Here is a 9,544-nt window from a genome sequence, read left to right as displayed (position 1 = left end):
TAATAACGTACGGGCAGCGCAGTTTCGGAGCTTCAGAAGTTTTTCACAGAGGCCAATATCGCATTTGCCTCGAGCAACGCTGTAATAATCAAATTATGGCTGAATTATGCTGTTTAAAATTAGAACATCTAAAGGGACAATATGCCTTATTACAAAAAAACTTACATAGCGCCGATATTAATATTGCTATTTTAATGTTCTTTTAATTGCACCTAAGGTAGAGGTAACCTTTTTAAAAACATGTACGCTCTCTATATGAGAATCCCAGTTTAAGTTTTCATCAATATGTACCCCAGCGATTTCGTGGAAGAAACCTGCATCTCTGGTTGCTCTTTTATCGTGAAAGATGGAATTGCAGAGATAGCTGATTGCCTCTGCCTCGACACAATTGACATAAACTCGGTTTTTGTTAAGTTGGGGGTGAGCTTATTATCAGCTAGCCATAGGTAGTTCCTATGTAAATGGTAATTAAGACAATCATCAATACCGTTTAAGTTTGCGACACTCTCTGGATGTTGCTCAAAGAAAACTGATTATTAAAGGATATGTCGATATTCGTCATATCTTTACCCAGGCCTGGGGCAATTTGGACAAAATAATCGTTCAGCATCTTCCCTAATATGGCATTTTGTAAGTCTTTCAAAACTTACTTTATCTTTGCTGCATTAAGCTCAGTGTTTGTGACTCACTTTTGTAAATTACATACAGTTGGTATAGTTGATAGTAGCCAATTCTTTTATAGCTACTTCTATAATGATCCACCTTGAATTATCAGTGAGATCGATCGATTTGGCTCTTTTCCATCCCTTTGAGATGAATTCTGCAGTCTGTCGCATTCTGTCACGTACACGCTTGAAGAGTCTCGGACTCGATCGATGGCAACATTTCAGTCGCCCTAATAACCTAAAAACGCTGCTGAATGACTTAGTCAGTGAGTGTCTTGACTCTGACCGAGACAGAACTGATTTCCCCTAACAATATCAATAAAATATCAAGTACGTAGGCAAGTGATGAGGATAAAGGAAAATATCAACTAAGGGATTATTAGTCGATCAAATTCAAAGTTCTCCAAAGTAACCATCACAAGAATTGTATGACAGACAGTCAGGAGAATTACCGAGGAGGTCGTGGGAGTGAAAGGGTTAGGAGATTTTAGACTCGTTCCAGGGTCGCTCTCTGTTCACCAGGCTGCAGGAAGAAGAGACACCCTGGCTCGAGTTTCAAGAGATCTGTCACACTCTGTCGCGAAAGAGACTACGTACTGGTGCTATCTCTAGCGTACTGGTCGATACCTCTAGCGTAAAATATCACATTTGTGTTCAGGAATAAGATGAACAGAGATGATACACGGGGGCTCGGTGTATAAGATTTTGCGTTTTTCGAAACTTACTTTTTTTAGCATCGTTCGTGCTCTGAATATGCTATGCTCAGGGCTAGAAGAAATAGGTTTGCAAAGCTCTACTAATGTTGAATTTTTCTCTAGGAACCAGTTGCAAGGTCCTCTTTGGAACTAACTTAATGTTACATTCTTCTAATTACGTTTAGTAAGTTCATTTCGTCATAGAAAGACAACGAAAGTCTGAAAATTCCTCATTACTCTTTTAAAAACAAACAAAAAGAAAAAAACGAAAAAAAGTTAACATTGATTTCAAATTATAGAAAAATATCTTCCCTATAAACAATGCGTGTATCCGTAGTGGTAACCGTTTTTCAATTTCGTAGGAAAATGAAAATGAAATTTCGTTTCTCGTTTTTTCGCTGCGCTTTAAAAAAACCAAATTGTACTTCAATTTTGGCTCTTGGTTTTTGTTTTCTTTTATGGAATTTGGAAAACGGATTGCAAGTCAAGTCAAGTCGTTTTTCGTTTTCCGCCAATGGCACTGAAACTGACATTCTGTGGGAAAATTAATTACTTCACCAGGGAATTCTGTAGGAAAATTCATTACCTGACTCGTGAATTCGCGTTAAATTGCACTTGAAAACCGATATCGCACGAATCGCTTCGCGATACGGGACCTCCATTTATTCCTCCCTATCCGAGAAGACAAGAATATCTAACCATTTCTTGATGTTATAGAAAGATAGCAAATTCCTCTCAATTATTTTAGGACCTTGCGTGTTGGTACGGCTGGGGCTCGAACCCTCGACCTCCCGCACAACAGTCCAGCGCACTATCGATAAGGCTAACAGGGCGGCGGCGCAATTTTCCCTTTCGTAAACGGCCGTTGTCATTTAAAACGGTCGTTGTCATTTTGAAACGGTCGTTGCCATTTCGGCGAAACAGTCGTTGCCATTTTTGTAATGAATGGCAACGACTGTTATCGGAAATGACAACGACCGTTTCAAAATGGCAAACGACCGTTTCAAATGGCAACGGCCGTTTACGAAAGGGAAAATTGCGGCGGCGGCGGACTTAAAGTAACAACCAATCATGACACGACAGATCCCCGCGAAATAAGTGAAGACACGGCAAAAAAAAAAAAAAAAAAAAAAAAAAAAGAAGACTCACGGCAAAAGAAAAAACTTCTGTTGCGGGAAAATTTAGTTATTTTACCCTGTGGATGTTTAAGGGGGCATTCTGGTCAAAAAATCCAAAAATTCCCAAAAGAAATGTAAAATTTTTTTTTTGCCCCTAAAGGTCACTTAAGTTTATCTATTTTTAAGATATAATATTTTTTACCCAACAAAGAACGCTTTTATCAAAAAAAATCCACATAAAGAAAGGTCTCTATTATTTTGCGTTTCCGTTGCCATGGCAACGAAAGCGAAACCAATCAGAATTTCAGCTAAATGTACAATGGAAAAACAAAAAAATCTGCTGAATCGAGTCTATGGGATCCAGAAGTCCTAGATCCACGTCCCTGGGTCTAAATTTTCCGATTAGAGCCTGCCTACTCAGTTCGAAGAGTCAACTCGTGCTTCTTCATCATGATAAAATCGCTTCGCGTCGCCATTGTTTATATTTCGTATACACCCAAAATATCATTGTTATAATGTCTAAATATGGTTCAAAACAGTCGACTATTCACAAGAATAAGTAAAGGAAGAAAAAAGGCTTCAGGGGAGTTAAAAAACAAACTGTTTTGAAGGCAAAAACGCGTGATCAGACTGCAACCGTTGCTGTCGCATTTGTTGGCGAAGAGGATGTTGTAAGTGAAAGAATTCCCCCGCCCAAAACTCCAGCTTCTTCGCGGAAACTAGGTGCCCAAGAACAAGAATCATCTGATTCCGAGAGTTATGAATTTGAGGAAAAAGTAAAAAGGCTATCAGCTTGTTTCTATGGACAGTTTGTTGAAGTTTGTTCGTTGGATTCACTCGCGTGGACCATGTGCTTCAGGTGTGTTATATGATATTTTTAATTTTTCTTTATTTGCGAGCACATTATGCTTGTCTGTGGCTATGCTATAGTGTCTTGCATATCATTATTTTATTTTAGGCAATGTTAAGCTCATTGAGAGAAGCATTGAGAGATTTGGTATCAGCAGCTCTTTGTTTGCTAAGTGCCATGAGTGTGGCATAGAGGAATTTATGGCTACAGGAGAGCATGATGGTGATCAAGAGACCCCGAGAACCATCCAGGGTAAAGATATCAATAGACGAGTAGTTTGTGCTGCTTTTGAGATGGGAATTGGTAGAGAAGGGGTGGCTAAGCTATGTGAAATCCTTAACATGCCATTCAGCATGGTATAACCAGCACTTGGTATAACCATGAGGAAATTCTTCACGCTGCGCACGACAAAGTCACCAAGGAGCAGCTTAAAACCAATGCGAATGAAGCAAAACAAGTCGCAATAGATGAAGGAACCTCAAGAAATGATAACAGTTCTCTTGTTGATATCCCCGTCACCTTTGATTGCACTTGGTAAAAGAGGGGATTTACTGCTAATCATTGTGTTGGCTCAGCCTGCAAAGACAATCCTCATCATCTGGATGCTGTCTTCAAAGAGCCATTGCTAAAGATTTGTGAAAGATTAAGCAGGCCAGCATAGTTGCAAAGGTGTTTTCCTGGCTACACACAATGCCAATGAATCTATCAATTCTCTTGTTTGAAAGTGTCCAAAGCACAAGTGGCATGGATCAAAGGGAATAGGAATGACGGCAAATCCTGCTTCCCTTCATTTTAGTTGTGGCGCAACTAAGAAACATGATGTTATGATGGAAGGAGGGCTTATTATGGGACAGCATACCAACAGAGCTAGTAAAAGAAGAGACTCAATAAGAGTAAAACAGGCTGTGGCAAGAGTGCAAGAAAAGCACAAGAAATATAGGCTTGCAAGGAAACAAGCAAAAGCAAAAGAAGAAGAACTCCAAGTCAGGAGAGAAGGAACGACATACGAAGCAGTCAGTTTTAATGACATTGCTCCTCTCAGAGAGCCTCAAAAGAAAAAAAGGAACAAGTAGAGACAGTTGGGATAGATGTGAGCAGTGTATCAAAGTAAATTTGAGTTTATGTAAGTCAAAGGGCTCTAAGTAGCATCTGACTATATTGTTCATTTTTAACTTGCGTTTCTCAAATTATGGAAACTTTGTTGTTTTCGTACTTGCCCCTTAAATATCTTAAGGGCATTTCAACATATTGTCACCATATTTTGCACAGTTATAATATATTATGGTTAACAAATTAATTGAGCCTTTTTTGAAAATTCCATATAAAACAGAAATTACGGTCTGATAAATATTCTCTGTCGACTAAGAGTTGCCATGGTAACTACAGTTGGCGAAACCCCAAAAGGCTCAATTACTTTGTAGAGTGTGTTGTGTAAGTGCTTTCTACCAAGTTACAGCTCTATAGCTCTTTTAGAACACAGAAATTTCAAGGGGAAGCTAGAACAAGTAAAAAATTGTCTCCGGAATTCATTAGTTAATAATTAACTTCATTAAAGATTTTGGTGTCTATTGATTATGTTGTCTTACTTATTAGTCATTGATGAATGCATGTGCCAAGTTTTGACTGTTTTCTCTCAATTGTAAATTTTTTATGCATTATTTTATATGCAAGTGAATTTGCCCCAAAATGTAACCAGAATGCTCCCTTAAGCATATTTATTCGTTGTTTTCGGAATTTTAGCGTTCACTGAATTCATGCGAGTTCTTTCATTGCGATGTTTTAAAAAAATAAAAAGCCACAAGTAACTTTCGAATAGCCAAGTTAAATTGTACAGCTGGATCTCGGTACTTTTCTTGTTCAATTCTAATGAAATTTTTAGGTAAATATAAATAAAATTGTCTTTCCGGTGAAATTAGTTCTCATGATAGTTGGCAGCTGAGTTTATACTCGAAACTTCAATTTCCTTTCATACGATCAAACTTAACACTAACCTTTTTAAGTTAAGCGGAAACTGTATTTTTCATTTTATTTTGTAAGCTGCTCTATTGTAATTACCATGAGTAAATTTTCGGAAACAAAGTTGTGAATTCTCACCTAAGTTTCCTGCTTTTAATGGCCTAAAGTTTACTGAGTCTGTTCTTTCATTTTCGCCATATCAATATTTCAATGTAGATCATTTACGTGTTCCGCTCATATTCAAATATTGTCAATTTAAAGGACAATAGAACCACGCGCTCGATAGCACTTAAGCAAGCTTTGTTGATTACATCCTTGATTACTAAACTTAAGAGGCTAGAGGTCGCGTCGCTTGTTGACCTGAGCTTGAATAAAGTTTACTGTGGAACCAAACGCTGTCTCATCCTTGACGTCCCTTCAAGCTTGCTCGAAGTAGATCTCTGTGTACCAGGAAATCGTGACGAGTTTCCGTTCTCGCTGCCGAGTGGGCTCTACCGTGTTATTTCCCTCAGTTATTGTTGTGCCGTCCGCGAAGGTTCAGTTCCCCAGTTAATTGGGTCGCGAAAACTTATCGTCACACCTCACGGCAAAAAGAAAAGGACTCAATGCAAAAGAAATAACCTCACTGCAAAAGATTTAACCTCATGGCAAAAGAAATAACCTCACGGCAAAAGAAATTACCTCACTGCAAAAGAAATAACCTCACTGCAAAAGAAATAACCTCACTGCAAAAAGAAATAACCTCACTGCAAAAGAAATAACCTCACGGCAAAATAGATAACAATGTCCTCACGGGAGTAAAAGAGAGCGCGGGGGCTGGGAGGTTATTTCTTTCGCCGTGAGGTTTTAATTTTTTTTTTTTGCCTTCGGAGGTTTTTTCTTTTGCCGTGAGGCTTTTTTTTTTCTTTTGCCGTGAGTTTATTTTTTTTACCGCATATACAGCAAAAAATTGTCATTCAAGAACACACTTTCTTTGCAAGACTCACAACAAAGGGCAACTGATTTCGTAACCCGTCTTTTTGAAATACAGTTTTTCCAGTTTTCGAGTTTTTTCGAGTTGTATTTGTTCACATCAGATGGTTATTACTAGGCTGGCTTGCAAATAGTGAAGAGCTAATCGCGGCAAGCCAGACAGTTGACAAATAATTTTACACAATTTTATACAATAAATATTCACAGACAATTACATCATGTAGACATTAATCTTCGTGCTTACAAACATCTAGGTATTAGGATATATGTAAAGAGGAAAACTACAGACTAAACATGACTAAATATTAATCAGGCTAAATATTAATCGTTGCAGAACTAGTATTGATGTCATACATTAAATTAGCAATTTTTTCACAATATTGGAATTTTAGCGGTAGAAGTTTTGCTTTCAAGAAAAGGGGTATTGCATGCTCCCTTACTGGGGCAAAGTGAATAGGACAGAGTATACGTTTTTGCAGGACAAGAATGTTATTTAACAAGATCTTAGATGCAGTTCCCCAAGAAGTTAATCCATACGTTAATCCATAAGTTTGATTTCTTTCTGTTAAGTGTAGAGCCTGGTCCTGCGATCGTGTGCGATCGATCGCAGGACCACGATGTTATAGTGCTTTTTATTTGCTTGATCTAGTAATAAATTGACGGAGGCGCGACAATTCGAAACGGACGATGTCTCTTTCAGCGAATTAGTCGAAAATCAAATCCAACCGTTCAAACGAAACTTCTGCACAATTTCAATCCTGAGTCGTTGGTCTTCAAAGTTGTGGCGATTTTTCGCTATTTTTATTGGTTGCTTTGCAATTTTTCGTTTTAGTTTGCGTATCAAAATTTTACCGACGGATAATAAGTCTAAGAACATTCCGAGAGGTCAATTACGAGAAACGGAAATTTCTCCCAAAGGGGAGAAAAGGGCACAGTCAATTTCCACAATGGACTCACATGTTGCTTTTGCAATGACCTACATTTCAACAAGACAAAAAGTTAATAAATCCTTTGTTAGCCCGCCGCTTTGGAACAAGAAATAAATGATGATTAAATGCTTCTCTATATGTTGTAATGTATTTATTTACACAGAATTTTAAATGGCAATTTCTTTTCGTAGTCACATAAATGCTACTTTCAACATGGCTGCCTCATTTGAAATTACCTAAGGGTTTAAAACAGATGGAATGACTCAAATGTATCTTGTTTTAGAGGCGATGGTAAAATAAATTCTAGTGAGGAAGACTTGGTTAAACAGCATCAGGAAGTAGATGCAGTAACCAATTCTGTGACAACACCCAAGTAGTCCCTCAAACTCCCCCCCCCCCCACCCCCACCTCCACTTTAAGGGAGATGATGAGGAAGGGGTGATGCAACTGCTTTAAAACCTTTCCGGCTTTGAAGATTTAAAATGTTGTACATACCTTCCCTTGCACTATAGATTGCCTTGGAATTGATATCCAAGCCTTTCTTGAAGCCTCTTCTCACTTGAGAAGTGAGTGCCATCAATCATAATATTTTCTCATTATATTGTCGCATATCTTTTGTTGTTTCTCAAGGTGAGCCTTCTCGATCTGTAATCCAGACGCAAGTGTCTTCTCTTTGTCAAGGTTTCTTTGCAGTCGTTTCCATTTTTTCCTTTCTCTTTTCATTCCTTTTATCTCCTCTTTTGTTTTTTCACAGCTTTTCCTATCCATGAACAGGATAAGAAATGTTGAAAACTTTTTCTTTCTTCCTTGTTGTGTTTACCCATCTCTACAAAAAAGCAGAATTTGAATAGTTAAGGGAAACTTAGATTCAGCATATTTAATCAATATTACTTATCACAACCAAAAAATGGTCAACCAGACCAGCTATTATTTGGAAGATGACAGTCAGCTAAGAATTAAGACATACTTTATCCTTAATTGCAATTAATGCAATTTTTCCTTTAGCCAAACTTTCAAAAATATTAAAAATGTCTTCGATGTTTCAGTTTATAACAAGTATCATGTATGATTACTTAAAATTTTAAATTCAAAATACAATCAAGGAATGAAGCTTACATTCCTTTGATGGCACTGATATGAGGTTTTTAATAGCTATACTCCAGCATTCATGCGAGCTCAATGCCACAACTTTGCTCTTTAGATACCCCCCTCTCTATCAAGGCTTCCTGACTAAAACGTCTAGTCCCTATGTTGCCAACTGCCCGTTAGCCAGCGGATTCTATCAAAATAGAACTTAGTCCCCCACAGTCGAGAGACAAAAACATGTGCTTGTCGGACCCGCCATCTTGTTGTGTTATTGCGTAGTTTTTCGGATCACGAATTAAAACCTTTGCTGTTCTCGCTCGTTGTCCAAGTTTTATTTTGTTCGGATAACCTTCGCCACAGTATTTGGTCCTTCGACGGCGGATATTTCACCGGAAATACTGTCCTAAACGAGCGAGATGGCCGAATCAAATTGTTCGCTGTGGGATAAACAACCAGGCCCCGACCGGTTTCCTGAGGATTACTTGCTTGAAGTTGGAAGAAAAAAACCCCGAGATTACTTGCCAAGCCTGAGTCGCTCTCTCTCTGAGGACTTTCGGGATTACATGGCTGGAACAAGGGATAATACGGCTCACGAAGAAACCCGGAAAATCCGAGGAACTCGACGTGGAAAGAAAGCACACGTAACGAGGTTAGTCAACCAGATTAACCGTCACATTAGCAAACACCTAAGCAAAGAAACACTCGCTTCATTGAAGTTAAACCTTGAGAAAGCTGTGTCCCAATTAGAGAATATTAATCAATCCTTGTTTGAGCTTAATCCCGATGACGATGAACCAGAGTATTGGATGGAGGCTGCCCTTGCCCCTGTTTACGATTGTTTTGACAATATTGAGATGTATTATGCCGAAAGAGCTATGTTGGAGGTCAAACTCGTGAGAGAAGTGGAAGAAATTTCTGTACCAGAACCCTTGAAATCTTCAAAAGAGAATGTTGACAAATTACTTAGCCATGAGAACTCCAAGAGCGATGGCCCAGTAGTTCAAACCTCAGTTGTTCAGATCTCGCCACCGCCTGCGCATCAGCTAATTGAAATTGGAACAAGTCCAGTAAAGCAGCTACCCATAAACACTGTTGAAAATAAAGCACATGATACAACCAGTATAAACAATCCAACCACTGTGCCAGTTACAAGTTGTACCACACCCAAAGTTCCTCTTACTCATCCTGGAACAGTTACAACTGTTACGGACTCAATTTCCAGTCCTGCAACATGTTACAAGCTCCCTTTTAACCCAAATCAAATTAGCACACC

General features: G+C 38.5%; 1 protein-coding gene across 3 annotated transcripts in view; it reads right to left on the bottom strand.

The window, feature by feature from the left end:
* LOC148730576 (uncharacterized) overlaps nt 1–9,544 on the bottom strand; it is a 116,805-nt gene that overhangs the window by 21,320 nt on the left and 85,941 nt on the right. The gene's annotated exons all lie outside the window — the stretch shown is intronic.

The sequence above is a fragment of the Stylophora pistillata genome, chromosome 5, assembly GCF_964205215.1.
Source record: "Stylophora pistillata chromosome 5, jaStyPist1.2, whole genome shotgun sequence".
Lineage (NCBI taxonomy): Eukaryota > Metazoa > Cnidaria > Anthozoa > Scleractinia > Pocilloporidae > Stylophora > Stylophora pistillata.
Note: the sequence above shows the minus strand (reverse complement) of the source record. Positions and strands in the feature narration are given on the sequence as shown.